Raw genomic sequence first — 21287 nt, 5'->3', positions numbered from 1 at the left:
GAGCTGTTCCCCTGGAAGACGACGGATTCGGCATGATGAAGGTATCGAAATTCATTAGACCATGCAACGTCCTGACACTGCGCCAACGTCCAGTGCCGATGGTTACCTGCTCCTTTCAGCTATAGTTGGCGATGGCGTGGTGCTAATATTTTCACGTGCATAGGGCACCGGCTGCAGAGACAGATCGTTGCGAGTGCTCGGTGCACTGTGTGTTCAGACACACTTGCTCTCTACCCAGTATTAAAGTTTGATGTTAGTTCCACCGCGGTTGGCTGCCTGTCCTGTTTTACCAGTCTGCACAGCCTACGTCGTCCGAGATCTGTAAATGAGGGATAGCCACCCAAGACCACGACGTCTGGACGTGGTTTCACTTTGAATTCGCCAGGCGTTGAAGACAGTCACCACAGCAATCCTCGAACACCCGACGAGTTGTGCAGTTTCCGACATGCTCGAGCCAGCCTACCGGGCCGTCTCAATCTGCCCTTTGTCAACCGTGCACCTTCCCCATGCTACGAACGGACAGCACGTTCACTGATACTACATGCACCACGTGTGTGTGATTCGCGAGGCGACGCTGCTGTCGCCTGTACGGATTTATATCGATAGTAGGTCAGTGGTCATAATGTTCTGGCTGATCAGTGTAATTGTGGGAGTACATTCAGTGGTGGATGTGCATACTCTCTACAAAATGGGTTGCGAATAAAGTGAGTAATAAAGATGGCATATATTTAAGCGTAATTGCTGATACGGCGTGAACAGCGATAGTGAAGCAAGTAACAAGCTCTTTTTTTCCTTTTTCCTGGGGGTGTGTCGGCAGGAAGAAGTTTCGTAAAGGTTTGGAATTATGTGCTTAGTTTGTTGTATCTCATTAAGTGCTCCCATTCTGAAATACTGAATGAACGTAGGATGGGTATTTGCGCGCAGTGAATTACGCTGACTCAAAGGAATACTCACAGTTTTTAACTGTAACGCTTGCCTTACTATGTAAAATCTTTAACATAAGACTAAAACTGTTAATGAGCAGAATACGACAGCATTTCAAATTTTTGAAGTTGGTCAATAATTATATGAAATACTGAAAATTAAAATTTGGTATGCCCTGGTGATCGTTAGATAGGCAACCTGCAACTGGAATTGGGTGTCATGAACTGAGCTAACCGTTTAGTAACACAGATAGTGCACACATTAGCTTTGTTTATTTTACAGTAAATGGGTATGGATGTTGTAGATAAATCAAATATCGCTAGGCAGGGGATTGGTGCAGAGGAAGCAAGTTTTTCAATAAGTATCTCTCCTTAAGGTTGATAGTTAGCTTTATTTTTTTAAATTGAATTCTAAGTAGAACTTGCGATTTACTTTGAATAAAGGAAAAAAAGTTGTAAAAAATGAGCAGTACAACTTGTCTCTCTGACTCAATAGTTCGTGTTTTAACACAACACAAGCTAAAACTAAATGTCATTTACCTTTCGTCACTTCAAAAATAGAACTCACCAAAATAATTCTTTCTTATTCTTATGTTTAGTTTGGCGTCAGTGATGACGAGATTTGGGGCATAAGGCGTGGGGTGGGGGAAGGGGTCGTAGTACTTAATGTCTGATGGCATTGAAGGGGAATGGTCTCAGTAACGTTCGGAACCAATGATCTAAAACGTAAATCACCATCGTTGTAGAGCAGATTGAAAATAGAAACGGAAGTTTCAAAAAATACATCGAAATGCTTAATAGTATGTCTTTCTAGATGAATGAAGATAGAAACTTAGGGTGAATTTGGAGTTATACAGTAAAACTATAAGTTTGTCTTTCCGACAGATACAAGTTGCTGGTTCATGTTTTTGCCGCTGAGAGTCTTCCTAATACAAATAGCTCTAGTTACTCCTTCTATACTTAACGTGTTGTGACCAGACAAAACTACTTTCGTCTGACAATAACTATGGGTTCACTGATTGCTCTGGGAGAATGCTCAGCAAACTAGAGCACATGAAATGCTAGTTCACTTTATTACAGTAATGAATAAGGGATTTAAATGGTTTTGACACAGTTCGTTGCCACAGGAGTACTGGATAATTTTCAACTGTCATTAAATATGAAAACTCCGCCTGGTGTCAGTTGCCTTGCAACAGCCACTGCCGGTCCCAAGCCCTAATAAAGGAGGAGGGTTGGGCATTGGGCTAACAACCCAGTCCTGGAAAAAAAGTCTTTGTTACGAAACACAAACTTGCCTCGGACGTGGATGGATACAATGGAATACGAAAACTGCAAACGAAAAATGGTATATGATTTAGAAATTTTAATTTTGGAGCTTGGAATGTTCACAGCCTGTATATACCAGGAACCATCCAGTCTGTGTTCTCGGAAATTAACCGATAGAAACTGGACCTGGTAGCTGTACAAGAGACAAGATGGCTAGGAGAAGGAACTCACAAAGAGGATGGATACACACTACTCTACGGCGGATGTGTAGATAAACTGGGATTCGGCATCGGTTTTGTAATACACAACGAGGCAACAAATTCGTTGAAGGAATTCGAAGCTGTTAACAACAGTATATCCTACATAGTACTTGGAAACCAAGTGTCAGAAATCACATTCATCAATGTTCATGCCCCAACTGAGGATGAAACAGATGAGAAAAAGGAAGAGTTCTATGACCAACTACAACAAACAATTGAGAGCACACCAACTAGAAATATCAGGATAGAGATGGGAGACTTTAATGGAAAAGTAGGAAAAGGAAGAATTCTACGTACCAACTATAGGAAGGCACAGTTTGCATGATGAGACCAATGAGATTGATCAGAGGATGATCAACTTAGCTATCTCAAAGAACCTGAGAGTAAGTTCGACTGACTTCTAACACAGGAGAATACATAAGGGAACGTGGTGCTCACCGGATGGAAGAACCACCAACCAGATAGATCACATCTTGGAGGACCAGCGCTGTAGCCATAGAGTCATGGACGTCAGGTCGTATAGAGGAGTCGGCTGTGTGTCAGACCACTTCCTCATTCTGTACATGCTTAAAAAATGGTTAAAATGGCTCTAAGCACTATGGGACTTAACATCTGAGGTCATCAGTCCACTCAGTCCACTAGAACGTAGAAATATTTAAACCTAACTAACCTAAGGACATCACACAATCCATGACCGAGGCAGGATTCGAACCTGCGACCGTAGCGGTATCGCGGATCCAGACTGAAGCGCCTAGAACCGCTCGGCCACAGAGCCGGCTTGCTGGCTGAAACTCATGTTCATCTACACGCATAAGAAGAAGGGGATACTAGACCCTGCTTTGAATGTTGAGAAACTACGAGAAAGTGCCATTAAAGAACAATTTGCTATAGAAATCAAAAACCGTTTGAGGTCCTAGAGACCCTGGAAGCAAGAGAGAACGCGGAGAAAAGATGGAAAGAAATAAAGTCCACGATACAAACTGTAGCAGAGGATACATTGGGAAGAATGAAGATAATGAAGAAGAGGAAATGGTTTAACGAGACATGCCAGAAGGATACAGAAAAGAGAAGGAACATGTGGGACAATTGGCTAGCTGACAGGGAGATTGAGCAGAAAAGGGAACATTTTATCAAAATCAGAAGGGAGACAAAGCGAATCCTAAGAGCAGAGAAGAGAAGATATCTAACCAGTTTGCTAGAACAAGTTGAAGCAGAGAGCCAAAACAAGAACTCAAGGCCATTATTACAGACGGAAACGTGGATTTCAGAGCCCAACTTTTTCATTAGAGGTAAGAACGGCAACTTAATAAATGACAGGGAAAGAACTGTAGAGCCGGCCGAAGTGGCCGTGCGGTTAAAGGCGCTGCAGTCTGGAACCGCAAGACCGCTACGGTCGCAGGTTCGAATCCTGCCTCGGGCATGGATGTTTGTGATGTTCTTAGGTTAGTTAGGTTTAACTAGTTCTAAGTTCTAGGGGACTAATGACCTCAGCAGTTGAGTCCCATAGTGCTCAGAGCCATTTGAGCCAGAACTGTAGAAATATTGAAAGAATACTTCTCAGAACTGTTGAATCATTCAGACCCAGATGAGATATTACCTGCAAACACTACAGTGGAAAGGAAAGATGAAGAAGATTGGGAAGCTAGTGAAGAAGACGTGAAGATTCCAATCAAAGGACTCAGAAACAACAGAGCCCCAGGGGAGGAGAGAATAACATCAGAATTAATCAAGGAAGCAGGTGAGAGCTTACTCGTAGGGATATATAAACTGATCCAGTTGATATGGGGGAAGGAGACACTACCAGAAGAATGGAAACTGCCTATAATTGCCCAACATACAAGAAGGGAAGCAACATGGAATGCGGTAACTACAGAGGAACCAGCTGTTCAATGTAACGTATAAGGTGCTGTCCATCATTATTCTCAGAAAATTGCAACCAATCATAAGAGGACAATATACAGGAATACCAAGCTGGCTTTCGACCATAATGATCGACAAGAGATCATATCTTCACATTAAGACAATTGTTTGAAAAACATTGAGAATATGATGAAGATATCTACAGACTGTTCGTCGATTTACAACGTGCATATGACAGCATCTACAGGAATACCCTATACAATGCGATGCGTGACTTCAGAATCCCTGAGAAGCTAGTGAGAATGGTGTAAGCTTGTATGGAACGGTCAAAGGCAGTAGTACGTTTCCGAGGAGCAACATCAGAAACATGCGAGTTCGAGACAGGCCTCAGACAAGGGGATGCTCTCTCATGTGTTCTGTTCAATGTGATCTTAGAAAAAGTAATAACAGAGTGTAGGCAAGAGGAGTGGGCTGGAGTAGAGATGGACAGTAACTTCAATTGTCCCGCATATGTGGATGACATAGTACTTCTAAGTGAATCAAAGCACGATTGAAAAGAATGTACCAGGAAATGGACAATTATGCACATAAGGTATGGCTCAAAGTGAGTCGAGACGTAACAGAGTTCATGGAATTAGGAAGAAGACAAGAGCAGGAGGAATTTGAGATAGATGGCAAGAGGTTCAAGAGAGTACACCAGTTCAAATACTTGGGATCTTGGTTTACCAAGGACAACAAAATAAAAATTGACATCAGGGAAAGAATAACAGTGGGAATGAAGTGCTTGCATTCCCTCAGAGAGACGCCAGGCTCTAAATCGATCTCAGTGAACGCTAAGATGAAAGTCTACAACACAGTGATATACCCAGCAGTAATGTACGGTTCAGAAACATGGAGCATGTCTAAGCGAGAAAAGGAAAAACTATTAACATTTGAAAGAAGAGTAATGAGGAAGATATGGGGACCGGTTTTAGATAACGGAGAATGGAGGAGGAGGAAAAACGAGGAAATCTACCTTCTGATGCGACAACCAACTAACCTGTAGAAGATAAAGAGCAAAAGAATACAATGGATGGTCCATGTAGCCCGTATGCGAGATGGAAGACAGGCGAAGGTGGCACAAACGCCCTATTGGACGACCAAGGCAGCGCTGGATGGACGACCTGGCGAAGGACCTAGCAGCCCTGGGAATTGAAGACACCTGGAGGAACTGGGCACAAAACATGAAGGAATGGAGGCAGTTTGAAGCAGCGCGTGGTCTGCAGGGCCTGTGATCGCTGGATATCTATCTATCTTAAATATGAAAGCATCACTTGATGCATAAGCGACACTGTTCTGTTGAGGTACAATCCTCGACGTCTGCAACAATATAAGTTCGCCTGAAACTTCAAAAATTCGAACTTCAACAATTCTTATGATGTAGACTCTTTTAGGTGAGATCACGAATTTTGACGAATGTCTTCGTGTTACGGTCTATACTGACCTCCGGTGCAAGCGCGCTGCAGGGGGATGCATGGACTCCAAGAGTGCCTCAGATACATCGTTGCAGATTGTAGCGAGACCTTTCTAACGTCTGTGATATCAATATGTACTGCCGACTTTGCTGTGGCTCTGCGATATCTGAATGATATCAATCGAGATGGTGGAAGCGTTTTGCTTTCCTTGTGCTAGTTCTGTTACAAATGTGTTGCATGACTTAACAGTCAGCTGCCTCGTTGGTGGATTGGTCGTAAGGAATGTTCGGATCTCACATTGCGACACTGCTATTCCAGGTCACATGCTTTCACGGTGAGTAATAGCTTGTTTTTGTGTTTATGAAAGGCCACTTCACACAACTTTCGGTGAACTACACCGTTATATAGGAGGAGCAGTGAATGCCATTACTCTGGACATGCTCGCAAAAAATATGAGATGAGGTTTCTCTATTGTCAGAATGTTCGTTGTGCGTCGGATGCAGAGCACATTGAATATGTAATCTTCCATAAAACAACACTTGATCCATAAAGTAACTGTAACAAGTAGAGGTTTGTATGTGCACGCATTTATACAGTCCACTCACATTGATGTAACCACCCACAATGTTCGACGTCAAAGGGTAGTAGCCACTCATAGACAGGCAAGTGGCAACACTAGGAACGGAGAGATATAAAGCGAATCAGGGAGAGACGGGAAACAATGCTGTCGTTGTTATAATTCGGAAACAGAGCGATTTATTCCACCTCCTGAATGCGCATGACAATTGGCTTTCTGGTCGAAGGTTGAAGCATTTTCGCGTTCCTCCGTGGTTAAAGTATCCAAAACCAGAGCCAGGGGAACTGTGGTGCAGCACGGGTATGGGGTGGCAGGTGTGAACGGCGGCTGCGGAGATGTGTACTGGGGCAGAGAGGTGCAACTATTGAGCAACTGAGCTGCCTGATGAACTAAAGTGCTACCAAACAGTGGCTGCTCAATGACCGTCATGCTCCCGCGCTGACTACTGTTCACCGACGACGAAGGCTGACATTTTCAGGCCACCACTGACACTTTACTTCTACTGAGCGCTGACAGGAGACCTTTTCAGATGAATCACATGTGATGCTTCATCGGACAGATGGCCGTTGCTGTGTACCGCGCGGAACGTCTGAAAGCATACACCCTGCCACCATGAGGCAGTGCTGGGAAATAATTTTGTGTCATTTCCTGGGAGATAAAGTCATTCTGTAAGGTGCAATGCATACATCGTTGGCGACCATGTCCACCTATTCACACAATATGTTTTTGCGTAGCATGATGGCATCTACCAACAGCACAATCCAACGTGCCACCTAGTTCGCAGTGTGCGTTCTTGGTTTTTAAGAGTACCAGGATGAGCTTACCGTACGCCACTGGCATACAGACTTTCTGGGTTTAGGCCCAATCGACATTTTCACTTCATCAATCATTGGTAGGAGAGACGACACGATTATGTAAGTGTATCAACACTTTCCTGTCATCTTTAATTTATTCCAGACGCAACAGGTTTTGGCATTCCATTAATGCCATCATGTCATCATCAGACCCTATATGGTAAAGTAGGGGCTGAGCATATATTTCCAGACAAAATATCGAATGCAGTGCAGAAACCAACTGTATTTTTAATAATTCAGAGCTAGAAATCCAGCTATTCGTTTACTTACTGCTGATAACAATCGAGAATCTATGGGACCAATCTAATCAGACAGTTCGCGCAACGGATTGTCAACTGAGTAACCTAGCGCAGCTGGCCACAGCACTGGATTCAGCATGGCTCTACATCCCTGTCGGTAACTTCCATAACCTCAGCGACTGTCTCCTGCAAGTCTCGCGCTGCAAAAGGTGGTTATTCGGGCTTCTGATAGGTGGTCACATTCATGTGATTGGACAGTCTAAATGATATACGCATTTAAAATCGAATGGTATCATTGAAAATAAAAATAACTTTGTAGTTTCCTGTGTATGTCACAGTTATTCTAGGTTTCAATCTATTCTCACATAGAAGATATAGACTTTTGAAATGACGTTCGCATCTCCGTTGCAGTATGAAGTGCTTGTGGCTCTTAGTGAATGAAAGACGACGCAATAACAAGCCTCTCGCAAGTGCTACTCGCTGTAGACAGGTAAGTCCACAAATGATGTACTTTCAGTTCGTACACAACCCTGTGGAAGAAACGTTTCTGTCAGTAACTATTACGTAAACCAGATAACGGTCAGCCAGTGCTGAGTTTTCTTTGCGACTTCCCTGTTCACATTTTCTCAGTTATTTAGTTACTACACTCACTTTCCTGGGCACACATGGTGGCCACTGCTAACGACTATAATTGTCGTAATCTAGTATTATATTACTTCCTAGTTGAATTTCGTTTTGGTGACTGACAGAGCATTTGTTGGCATAGAATAGCTAAGATCATATTAATTTGATTGCTGTACAGTTTCAATATTTTGCGAATTTCTGAATGTAGCACAGTTTGATCATCTTCGTTCTACATATGCGTGAAATTGTCACTTTAAGACAGTTAAACTATTTTATAACAAATTAAGAAATTGCTTTTGCTTTGAATATTTCGTCTAATAGCAGTACATTTAACGAGTGTGAATGAATTCCTCTGATCACTCGACACTAGCAAACTCTGTAGACAAATAAGCAGTGTCCCACGTCGTTTGGAAATGCAATTCTACTCCCCTCTACTCCCCTCTACTCCCCTCTACTCCCCTCTACTCCCCTCTACTCCCCTCTACTCCCCTCTACTCCCCTCTACTCCCCTCTACTCCCCTCTACTCCCCTCTACTCCCCTCTACTCCCCTCTACTCCCCTCTACTCCCCTCTACTCCCCTCTACTCCCCTCTACTCCCCTCTACTCCCCTCTACTCCCCTCTACTCCCCTCTATTCGTTCAGTCGGTTCTGACTCTTCGTGACTCCATGAACCAAATCACGCCACTTCTTCCTGTCTTGCACTTTCTCCCGTAGACCTTCCAGGTTGGAACACATTGCTTCTGTCATGCCATCGATCCATCTCGTCCTCTGACGTCTTCTTCTTGTTCCTTCAGTCTTCCCCAGCATTAATATTTTTTTTCCAGCGAGGAATGCCTTCGCATTTTGTGTCCAAAGCAGGTCAGCTTTTGTTTGAACATCAGACCTTCCAGGGAGAAATCTGGTTTCATTTGCTCCAATATTGATCTGTTGGTTCTCTTTGCAGTCCATGGAACTCTAAGAACTTTCCTCCAACACCACAATTCGAAGGAGTCAATTCTTCGCCGTTCAGCCTTTCTAATGGTCAAGGTCTCACATCCATACATCACAACTGGAAAGACCATAGCCCTCACAATACGGATCTTTGTTGCTAGTGTTATATCTCTGGACCTTATAACCTTGTCAAGGTTTGACATCGCCTGTCTAACGAGCAACAGGCGTCTCCGGATATCATGGCTTCAGTCGCCATCAGCAGAGATCTGGGAACCGAGATAACTGAATGTGGTCACTACCTCCATAGTTTCTCCCGCTATATCCCTCAAATTGGTAGGTGTAGTTGCCATAATTTTTGTTTTCCTCATATTCAGCCTAAGACCGGCCTTTTCACTTTCGTTTTTCATCTTCAGCAAGAGTGTTCTCAATTCTTCTTCACTTTCTGCCAACAGGATCGTATCATCCGCGTACCTGAGGTTGTTAACATTTATTCCAGCTATTTTAATTCCTGTTTCTCCTTCATCTAGCCTCACATTCCTCATAACACGTTCTGCAATTAGGTTTCTGAATATTTATCAGCGTTGTGAACGGATAACATTGTTGGATATTTATTGCCCAAGAGTGGGCCATTGTACTTCACTGCTTATTACCATGTAACTGGGCCAGACTAATACTGTTCCCCTGTTGGAAACAAGTCTTAATACCCTTGACGTATCCGCTGTTCGGTGTTAGTACATAAATTGTTGTGGAGTTCATGCAGAGATAAAATAGGAACAAAGAAAAACTATACCAGGAATAAGTTACGCCTAAAGAAAAGGTGATAAAAATATTAATAACTGAAACAGAATGAATATTTCAAGTAGCGTAATACTGCTAGTTTTATTGGAGCTGACAAATTTCTTCAGAAACTGGAAATGTCACACGCTGCATACCGAGAGAGCTGGTGCAACGATCAAGGCACTCGACTCATGTATGGGAAGATAAGGGTACAGTCCGTGTTTAGATATCCAGAAGTAGGTATTCAGCAAGTTCCCTAAATCAATGTGAAATGCATTTCTGTTTGCTCTGAAACTGGTCATTTTCGTATCTATAACAACCACGTCAACAACTAAAACGAAGTTCGTCGTCGATCCCGTCCTGGCTTCATTCAGTCTGCCCTCAGTCCACTTCATGTTTTCTTCTTCTTCTTCTTCATGAAAGCATTTCATTTTGCCAAAAATCCATCTACAGTTAATACCTGTTTAATCTCTGAAAAGAAAGAATATCAATTATTAGTCTTTCCTCTTCCACCCCCTACAGAAAGAAAACCATCTCCGAACTAAACCATCGGTGGTTCGTTATTTTGTCTCAATTCTCTTTTTATGTTTATCATCAAACTGCAATCCCAGTTTCCATTACTGTGCAGTCAATATTCCTCTTCAAAGCTCCATTTCACTTAACTTTTCTTGTCAGTCTACGGGGTTAATGTCCATACAGCCACTAAGATCTTATTTTTTTACTGTATTATTTCAATTTGGCTTATTGACAAACATTTCTTTGTGTAAATTTTTTTTCGGGAATCTGTAAAACCTTACTGTCATAAATTTTTCTTTGTAGGACATTTAGAGCTTTCGATCTTGACATTTCTGTCTATCAAGTGTAATTGTCTCGTGTCATTGAGGCTTGTTCACTCGTATTCTCTACGTGGTAAGGTTCATTCTCAGATAAATACGCGAATAGTATCATTTTGAGTTTGTCTTGTTGAGACAAGAGAGATGGACGAATTAGGTACCAGTTCAAAGCTTATTTTGCATTTTTAACAACACACCCGTGGTCTAGGGGTAGCGTCTTTGATTCAAAATCAAAACGTCTTCGGTCCCGGGTTCGATCCCAACCACTGCCTAAACTTTGATAAATAATCAGCATCGGCGGCCGAAGACTTTCGGCATAAGAGGTCAGCCTCATTCTGCCTACGGCCTTGTCAAAAAGGGCGGAGGAGCGGATAGAGGCTCAGGGCACTCTGGTCCTAGGGGTGGGAAATTGCCCCTAAAGGCGGAAGAATTAGCAATGATCAACGACTTGAGGATGCAGAAGGCAATGGATACTACTGCATTCAAGACACGTAACGTGTATCCACAGGACATGTGGCCTGCATTTGAAGAAGTGTCATGATGATCTCTCCATTGGCAAAAGATTCCGGAATAGTCCCCCATTCGGATCTCCGGGAGGGAACTGCCAAGGGGGAGGTTACCATGAGAAAAAGATTGAATAATCTACGAAAGGATAACGTTCTACGAGTCGGGGCGTGGAATGTCAGAAGCTTGAACGTGGTAGGGAAACTAGAAAATCTGAAAAGGGAAATGCAAAGGCTCAATCTAGATATAGTAGGGGTCAGTGAAGTGAAGAGGCAGGAAGGCAAGGATTTCTGGGCAGATGAGTATCGGGTAATAACAGCAGCAGAAAATGGTATAACAGGTGTAAGATTCAATTAGATTACATCATGGTCAGACAGAGATTCCGAAATCAGATACAGGATTGTAAGGCGTACCTAGGAGCAGATATAGACTCAGCTCACAATATAGTAAAGAGTAGGCTAAAGTTCAAGACATTAGTCAGGAAGAATCAATACGCAAAGAAGTGGGATACGGAAGTACTAAGGAATGACGAGATACGTTTGAAGTTCTCTAACGCTATAGATACAGCAATAAGGAATAGCCCTGTAGGCAGTACAGTTGAAGAGGAATGGACATCTCTAAAAAGAGCCATCACAGAAGTTGGGAAGGAGAACATAGGTACAAAGAAGGTAGCTGCGAAGAAACCATGGGTAACAGAAGAAATACTTCAGTTGATTGATGAAATGAGGAAGTACAAACATGTTCCGGGAAAATCAAGAATACAGAAATACAAGTCCCTGAGGAATGAAATAAATAGGAAGTCCAGGGAAGATAAGACGAAATGACTGCAGGAAAAATGTGAAGACATCGAAAAATTTGATTGTCGGAAGGACAGACTCAGCATACAGGAAAGTCAAATCAACCTTTGGTGACATTAAAAGCAACGGTGGTAACATTAAGAGTGCAACGGGAATTCCAATGTTAAATGCAGAGGAGAGAGCAGATAGGTGGAAAGTATACATTGAAAGCCTCTATGAGGGTGAAGATTTGTCTGATGTGATAGAAGAAGAAACAGGAGTCGATTTAGAAGAGATAGGGGAACCCGTATTAGAATCAGAATTTAAAAGACCATAGGAGGACTTAACGGTCAAATAAGGCAGAAGGGATAGATAACATTCCATCAGAATTTCTAAAATCATTGGGGGAAGTGGCAACAAAACGACTACTCACGTTGGTGTGTAGAATATATTAGTCTGGCGACATACCATCTGACTTTCGGAAAAGCATCATCCACACAATTCCGAAGACGGCAAAGGCTGACAAGTGCGAAAACTATCGCACAATCAGCTTAACAGCTCATGCATCGAAGCTGCTTACAACAATAGTATACTGAAGAATGGAAAAGAAAATTGAGAATGCGCTAGGTGACGATCAGTTTGGCTTTAGGAAAAGTAAAGAGACGAGAGAGGCTATTCTGACGTTACGGCTAATAATGGAAGCAAGGCTAAAGAAAAATCAAGACACTTCCATAGGATTTGTCGACCTGGAAAAAGCGTTCGACAATATACACTCCTGGAAATGGAAAAAAGAACACATTGACACCGGTGTGTGAGACCCACCATACTTGCTCCGGACACTGCGAGAGGGCTGTACAAGCAATGATCACACGCACGGCACAGCGGACACACCAGGAACCGCGGTGTTGGCCGTCGAATGGCGCTAGCTGCGCAGCATTTGTGCACCGCCGCCGTCAGTGTCAGCCAGTTTGCCGTGGCATACGGAGCTCCATCGCAGTCTTTAACACTGGTAGCATGCCGCGACAGCGTGGACGTGAACCGTATGTGCAGTTGACGGACTTTGAGCGAGGGCGTATAGTGGGCATGCGGGAGGCCGGGTGGACGTACCGCTGAATTGCTCAACACGTGGGGCGTGAGGTCTCCACAGTACATCAATGTTGTCGCCAGTGGTTGGCGGAAGGTGCACGTGCCCGTCGACCTGGGACCGGACCGCAGTGACGCACGGATGCACGCCAAAACCGTAGGATCCTACGCAGTGCCGTAGGGGACCGCACCGCCACTTCCCAGCAAATTAGGGACACTGTTGCTCCTGGGGTATCGGCGAGGACCATTCGCAACCGTCTCCATGAAGCTGGGCTACGGTCCCGCACACCGTTAGGCCGTCTTCCGCTCACGCCCCAACATCGTGCAGCCCGCCTCCAGTGGTGTCGCGACAGGCGTGAATGGAGGGACGAATGGAGACGTGTCGTCTTCAGCGATGAGAGTCGCTTCTGCCTTGGTGCCAATGATGGTCGTATGCGTGTTTGGCGCCGTGCAGGTGAGCGCCACAATCAGGACTGCATACGACCGAGGTACACAGGGCCAACACCCGGCAACATGGTGTGGGGAGCGATCTCCTACACTGGCCGTACACCACTGGTGATCGTCGAGGGGACACTGAATAGTGCACGGTACATCCAAACCGTCATCGAACCCATCGTTCTACCATTCCTAGACCGGCAAGGGAACTTGCTGTTCCAACAGGACAATGCACGTCCGCATGTATCCCGTGCCACCCAACTTGCTCTAGAAGGTGTAAGTCAACTACCCTGGCCAGCAAGATCTCCGGATCTGTCCCCCATTCAGCATGTTTGGGACTGGATGAAGCGTCGTCTCACGCGGTCTGCACGTCCAGCACGAACGCTGGTCCAACTTAGGCGCCAGGTGGAAATGGCATGGCAAGCCGTTCCACAGGACTACATCCAGCATCTCTACGATCGTCTCCATGGGAGAATAGCAGCCTGCATTGCTGCGAAAGGTGGATATACACTATACTAGTGCCGACATTGTGCATGCTCTGTTGCCTGTGTCTATGTGCCTGTGGTTCTGTCAGTGTGATCATGTGATGTATCTGACCCCAGGAATGTGTCAATAAACTTTCCTCTTCCTGGGACAATGAATTCACGGTGTTCTTATTTCAATTTCCAGGAGTGTAAAATGGTGCAAGCTGTTCGAGATTCTGAAAAAATTGGGGTAAGCTATAGGGAGAGACGCGTCATATACAATATGTACAACAACCAAGAGGGAATAATAAGAGTGGACGATCAAGAACGAAGTGCTCGTATTAAGAGGGGAGTAAGACAAGGCTGTAGCCTTTCGCCCCTACTCTTCAATCTGTACATCGTGGAAGCAACGATGGAAATAAAAGAAAGGTTCAGGAGTGGAATTAAAATAGAAGGTGAAAGGACGTCAATGATACGATTCGCTGATGACATTGCTATCCTGAGTGAAAGTGAAGAAGAGATATATGATCTGCTGAACGGAATGAACAGTCTAATGAGTACACAGTATGGTTTGAGAGTAAATCGGAGAAAGACGAAGGTAATGAGAAGTAGTAGAAATGAGAACAGCAAGAAACTTATCAGGATTGATGGTGACGAAGTCAGTGAAGTTAAGGAATTCTGCTAACTAGGCAGTAAAATAACCAATGACGGACGGAGCAAGGAGAACATCAAAAGCAGACTCGCTATGGCAAAAAAGGCATCTCTGGCCAAGAGAAGTCTACTAATATCAAATGCCGGCCTTAATTTGAGGAAGAAATTTCTGAGGATGTACGTATGGAGTACAGCATTGTATGGTAGTGAAACATGGACTGCGGGAAAACCGGAACAGAAGGGAATCGAAGCATTTGAGAGTGGTGCTATAGAAGAATGTTGAAAATTAGGTGGACTGATAAGGTAAGGAATGAGGAGGTTCTACGCAGAATCGGAGAGGAAAGTAATATGTGGAAATCACTGATAAGGAGAAGGGACAGGATGATAGGACATCTGCTAAGACATGAGGGAATGACTTCCATGGTACTAGAGGGAGCTGTAGAGGGCAAAAACTGTAGGGGAAGACAGAGATTGCAATACGTCAAGCAAATAATTGAGGACGTGGGTTGCAAGTGCTACTCTGAGATGAAGAGGTTAGCACAGGAAAGGAATTCGTGGCGGGCCGCATTAAACCAGTCAGTAGACTGACAAAAAAAAAAGTTTCCTTCATACAGGCTACTTATTGTTTAAAGGGCCAGAGGTCCTCATTGCATGGAACACGTATCACACGAACAATCTGGTGATGAGAGAGTTGCCCTGCCAAACCCTTGCCAGCCAAGTACAGCTGAGTATATTGCTTTCGGCACTTGGATTAAAACTAGGCAAAGCGTTGTCGTGGCTACTGAATCCTGAACAAAGCTGGAAACATTTTGCTGTGATTTCTTTCCTTCAGAAAATGGAAAATTTCCAAAAAGCACTATTGAAGACCAATTCCTTATGGTTTTATGGAATAAGTATTTTTGAGTAAATACTTTTTGAGGCTACACTGTCATATTTCATTTCATTGTACAGTTGAAGCAGAATGACCTGTTTCGCCTGCTTTCTACAATCTTCTTAAGAGCTTATATTTTGACTTAAGTTCAGTCTTGATCACACCATTAATGTTTCAATGACGTAGGTAACCGGTTTCGGTTATTTTAACATAACCATCATCAGACCTGTGGATTAATTTTAGGAAATACTAGAAACCAATCTTTAAAGAAAATGAAAGTGTCTAATGACGTCAAAATTTAACAAGATAAAATAAAATTAATTATACCCATGGCTCCCTTAGGATGGTAGGCGGAGCTCTCGTCAGCTGCTACGAAGTCAACTGATGGTTATGAGTGCTGAGCGCGAGCTTAAATATGCAGAGGCTCCGCCTACTTCACAACTGCCAATCAGCGTTCATAATAAGACGCTATCGTCAAAGTATAAAAGTAGGAAATACACTAATAATATAAAATTGATTCATTTAAAATGTCTGATTAACAGATAGTACGTGTACATCTTATTTATATTTTAGATAAAAACAGTAAACTGAGATGTGTAATAGTTGTGCCCTCTATGGGCAACCTTAATACTATTACAGTGTCAGTTACATTAAAGATATGAAAGTCCTTGGAGTTGTGGTGTATATCGATTATACCGAGTCGCCTACATCACAATTGCACCTTTGTTGGATGTTGCAGAATCGTGTTACTTTAACAATAGTTTTCATAGCAATATTCTTTATAGCAGTAGGGTAGCAGCCAAGAGTACGTTCCGCATTATGTATGTCTGAATAATTGATGAGACCGCTGATTAAATTTTTAGAACTCATCGATCTAATAGTTTTTATAATAATTAATGTCAATTTCATAAAATTTTTATATGTTGTTCAGCATATTTTACATACATAGCTTTTGCCGTGGGTATAACTAGTCATATTCTTAAGAGCGTTGAAACAGAAAAAAGTTGTGAATATGCAATAAAGTACCATCAACGTTATCTTTAGTAATGCTGTTACGTGAATTCGTATTGAGATCAAACAAGGCAATGAAATTATGTAGTTAAAAAATTTCATCTTGAGCGAGCCAGGTTATAAACCATAATCTCTTAGAATGACAGTAATGATTGGCCAATTCCATGAGTAAAAATTGCATTAAGGCACGCTGTCTTTAATTGTACAGGAGGCACTGTGGTATGAACAGTATATGGAACGGTTACACGAATTATAAGATGCTCCCTAGCCTGGCTTACAAAGGAGTGATCGAGCTTGTCGTATAAAATGGTGCTCGTCTTCATAAAATTTACAGAAGTTGAACAATGAAAGTGAAATGCTAGAAGCCCAACCAGATTGCCAGTTCACTTTTATTCTTCATTCTATAAGAAACGAAGAAATTCTGAAATTACTGTTAATATTATCTGCAAGTTAGTTAATACACAATACGACCAATAAGGGTTACAACACACTTCCGTTCTCCATGCTTTAAGTTATTTCTACATCTATGATTCTGCATTTAGTATAATACGTTGCGTCTTCTCTACTAAGGAATCTTTGATCCAGTCTCAAATTTCGGTTTATACATGTGATCCTATTTTCAGTAGGTTCCAGGTATGTCTACATTTTGGAGAAGGAAAAACGTATCTAACGATGGTTCATCTGTTGTTAAGATAGAGGTTATCGGAACGATAGCGTAGCGTTACGTTAAGGTATAACCATCAAGCAGAGGACAAAACAAGGCTCATTCCGAAGCCAACAGAATATTTGAACGGAGTAGAATACTGTGCATAAAACTTCATTCCCCTTTGTCATGTTTTGACTACGGTAGAAAAAATGCAAAACAGTATATGAAACAGACTGTACACATTACTATCCAACTGATACAATTCACACAGGCTACGACCCGATTAGTTACAATCACGGACAAAAATTTAGAGCCACTAACAGTCACGAAAAGTGTTGTGTAGCGGTTTTTGATGTAGAGACTGAAAAGAGAATGTCATGGGTCGCATTTTCCCTTCATTACTGTCAAGCCCGACTTCTTTTTCATGTGGAAGGTAATCTCATTTGTGTCATGAAGATCATTACAGTGTATGATACTGACATCACTATTCTCGAAATTACAGCTTTTGCTGATCCAATTCGTGCTCATACGCCGGACAGGTTTCCCTCAATCCAGGGCTTCCGAGTCCGCTCATGCAGTTTTAATCTGATGAGTTATTAATAATCTCCATCCGACTGTCAGCACGTATCAGAGAAACAAATGGGTTTCGCAACATTATTGCGTCGTTCAGTGAATTCAAATTCTCGCTTAGATTAGCCTTTTCTGACTTTACGCTTTATGTTGCTGCAAAGAGAGTTCTGGTTCTTCTCGTCGGAAAGCTTCCACAGTTCATTGTACATTTAGGAGGTGAAATTGGTCTTCGTGATTTACTGTGGTGATTTTTAAATATCTTGCAGAAATATTTCCAGTCGTTTCTCTTGCAGTACATTACTGTAGTATTCTGTTTATTAACCACTAGCTTCAAAAATTGGAGCTGTATTATATTAAACTGGTTTGCAACTGAAGACGGTATTTTAAGTGTATCATCATTATTTCAACTACGATAAATATAATTCAAATATTCTTTAGCAATGTCACAGTGTTCGGCACATCTTCCCGTGTCGTTAACGGATACCGTAATACTATGTTTCGAGCACACTCGTAGTGGTTTTGTTGGCCAATGGTTACAGTTTTCGTCACTGTATAAACCATATGTCTATACCTAGATAAAAATCTATAGCTCACAAGCCATCCTATGGCGTGTGCGGAGGGCACTTTGTGCTAGGACAGGCATCGCTAAAAGAACCGGTTTTCGGTTACACCGATTCGTTTAGCGTCCAGTTGAACCTCATTGTTAAATCCGATCAAAATAACCGGTTTGTGCTATAACTAGTTTATCACTTCTAGTAACAAACGTAGATTTTGAACAAAGGTTGAAAAATTCTAATGAACATGAAGTAGTTAGAGATCACGACTTATATGGGGTTATGGCTACGGTAGAAATACCTACCCTGTCTCCTGCAAAGATGGCGAAGTTGAAGGTGACGGGCGCGGCAACAGAAAGAGCTAAAGGTCACAAGTTGGTGAATTCGCTGCGTTGTCAATTTTGGGTGGTATCAATTCTCTTGACCACCAAATTAAGGATTCAGTTGTTATACGAAGTTTATAGCAAGCCAATAACATTACAGGCAGATCAAATTTAGCTTCTATTCTAAGGAATGATGTTGTTCCTTCTTCCGTTTTTAATCTTTTAAAGCAAATGGAGCATTGTACTTCATTGCTACCATACTTCGTAAAATACTTCCAAACTATGGGCGGTATTATTTTGCAGTACAACATTTGTCGAGGACGACAGCGAGAAACTACCACATAGACCAGGTAGGGTCAAGTCTTTAACATTGCACGTGCACGTGTAATAGGCCACGCCACACAGCAAATGGTACATTACAGTCTCTACAATGCTTCATCGGTTCTCATGCCATGTGTCTATTGCTAATTTCTAACTTTAGACTGTTTTTAAAATAGTGCTGATCGCTTCTTCCAATGTGTGTAATGCCACACTATTTCAATGCAGTGGATATTTTACGGAAAAAACGTTACAACTTTAAAAGAGAATTTTTCATTAACTACCAAACATTTTTTTACCCTGCTGCTATAAAAACTGATACGCCGAAATCTTTCTCCGATTATTACTAAAAAATTGGCAACGTGCAAGCAGGACTCACCCTCTGAGGCTTCCGTATACACTTATTTACGTACACAGATCATCCATCCCGGGAATCGACACTCAAGATGATTTTTGCCTGTTATCCGTATCCATACTGGTAAGACATCGATCCCGGGATAACCATTACTTTCGAGTGTTTTAACTCGAAGTTCTAGGTTTAAATTTTTCGTATAATTTCAGTTGCTTCTGTTGTGACTAAGTCGGGAAGGGGGTACACTTAGCACAGAAGATCAAGGCCCTTATAATGCCACTCGTTAAACAACAACTACCAAAACAAAAAATTAACAGTTTATTCAAGACAATATTTATAAAACAGCTAAGAGACAATCAACACGTGGCCATCATTAAGACAATACCAAAATCACAGATAGTTTGTATCTTAAGCAAGGCAGAAAATTTGTCTTAAAGAGATGAGCCACAAAGATTTCAATAGTTAAAGGGACAATAAATTACTATCTGGAGGTGATTTAAAGAAATGTATCACAGATAATTCTTTTCTAAAGATCAAAATATGGCAATACGAAAGTGATTTATGAAACGCACACCAGTTCATGAAGAACTCAGATAACACATGCAGGAGAACAACTTACCAAATAGAATTCTTTCCCAAGCAAGCGTTTATTTAAATATATTTGAAACATTTTAGAAGGTTACCAAACGGGCAGTGACGCCAGGCTGCACTGAGCAGAAGGTGACTTGAAATGCCTGAAGCTGCAGACCAGCCCTCCAAAACAACACCTAAACTCCAGGACTCAACCGGGAGTCACTTCCCACTAGACGTCACGTCACAGCTTCTGTGCACAGAGGCGAAACGTGGCGCCGCTCCCACACACCCCAACTCGCAGAAAACTGGAACACAAGCAGACCGCAGAAGACACGGCAAACTTCAATTAATATAAATAACAATATAAATGAAGAGGCAATTGCTCTAATACCGAGTGAGTGCATTCAAATAAATGCACGTATATATAGGAACTACGTATAAGGCAATACCTTTACAAAATACGAGTCTCTACTACGCACTCAGTGCTTTCAAATAAATGCACGTATGTAAGTGACCAAAATTTCACAGCAATATACATGGGACGTCGACTAGACGGCAATTAACATACACTGAAAATCTCATACAGACAATACATAAACTTCTGGATACTGTCCCAAAAAGCCAAAAAATATAGCACACAAACCTTCGTGTTAATTAGCTTCCTAAGAGTAATCTATCCAGCGGATTTTTTAAAAGGAAGTAGAAACTGCTGGTCTCCACGCGGTCACACACTTTGCCGGCTGTTCTTATTTCAACAACGCGTACATTAGGGCAACAAAGCAAAAAGTACACTCGCTGGAACGCGAATGGTTCAACGAAACGAAGGCACCAAAATCACTTACACCTTATACGGAGAGCGTTGATCGAGATGGTCTCTGTGAGAAAATAGGCACCAAGGCAATGCGACGAACAGCGCCCGGAGTTGCCATCAGGCAGGTCTACCAAAACTCGCAAGCGTCTTACGAGGTAGGCCCGCCGCGGCGCTGCTGGCCGAGCACGCGTGTTTTCCTCTTTCGTCCAAGAACGTCCTTGCACCCCGTAGCGAGTGCAACACCAACTGCCGCGAACGCGAAACACCCCCGAGATCGCAACAGGGGCAAAGATCCTAGTACAGCCGGGTAATCGATAGTGTCGTGCCAAAGAGCTGGTGTCCAGAAAATGTGCACGACGGCTCAACCTACCCCGCTGAAACCTGACCAGCCCCCCCCCCTTTCTCCTTCCGTCTTACCACCACTGAAAGAAGGGAAAGAGACTTATCTAACAGGCTAGATTTGACTAAGGTGCACTCTGAACACCTGGCCCGTTGCAAGATCCTTAAGTAACAAGTTAACAGGACCTAATACCCTGGTGACGACACATGGTCCCAAGTAACGCTGTACAAACTTACGAGTTCCCATACTACGAGCATTCCGATTACCGATGTTCTTAATGAACACCATATCCCTGTTTTAGCCTTAAAAATGATTCTCCCCTGATAACGTTCGGCTTGCCGACGATGGGGTAACTCCATGTTTTGGGCAACCTGCCAATTTTCCCTCAAGGTATCCGGAGTAATGGT

General features: G+C 42.7%; 1 protein-coding gene across 1 annotated transcript in view; it reads right to left on the bottom strand.

The window, feature by feature from the left end:
* The window catches only part of LOC124606412 (neurofilament heavy polypeptide-like), a 144888-nt gene that overhangs the window by 52728 nt on the left and 70873 nt on the right, over positions 1-21287 (bottom strand). The gene's annotated exons all lie outside the window — the stretch shown is intronic.

Source organism: Schistocerca americana, chromosome 3, assembly GCF_021461395.2.
Source record: "Schistocerca americana isolate TAMUIC-IGC-003095 chromosome 3, iqSchAmer2.1, whole genome shotgun sequence".
Classification (NCBI taxonomy): domain Eukaryota; kingdom Metazoa; phylum Arthropoda; class Insecta; order Orthoptera; family Acrididae; genus Schistocerca; species Schistocerca americana.
This window is presented reverse-complemented; position numbering and strand designations above follow the sequence as displayed.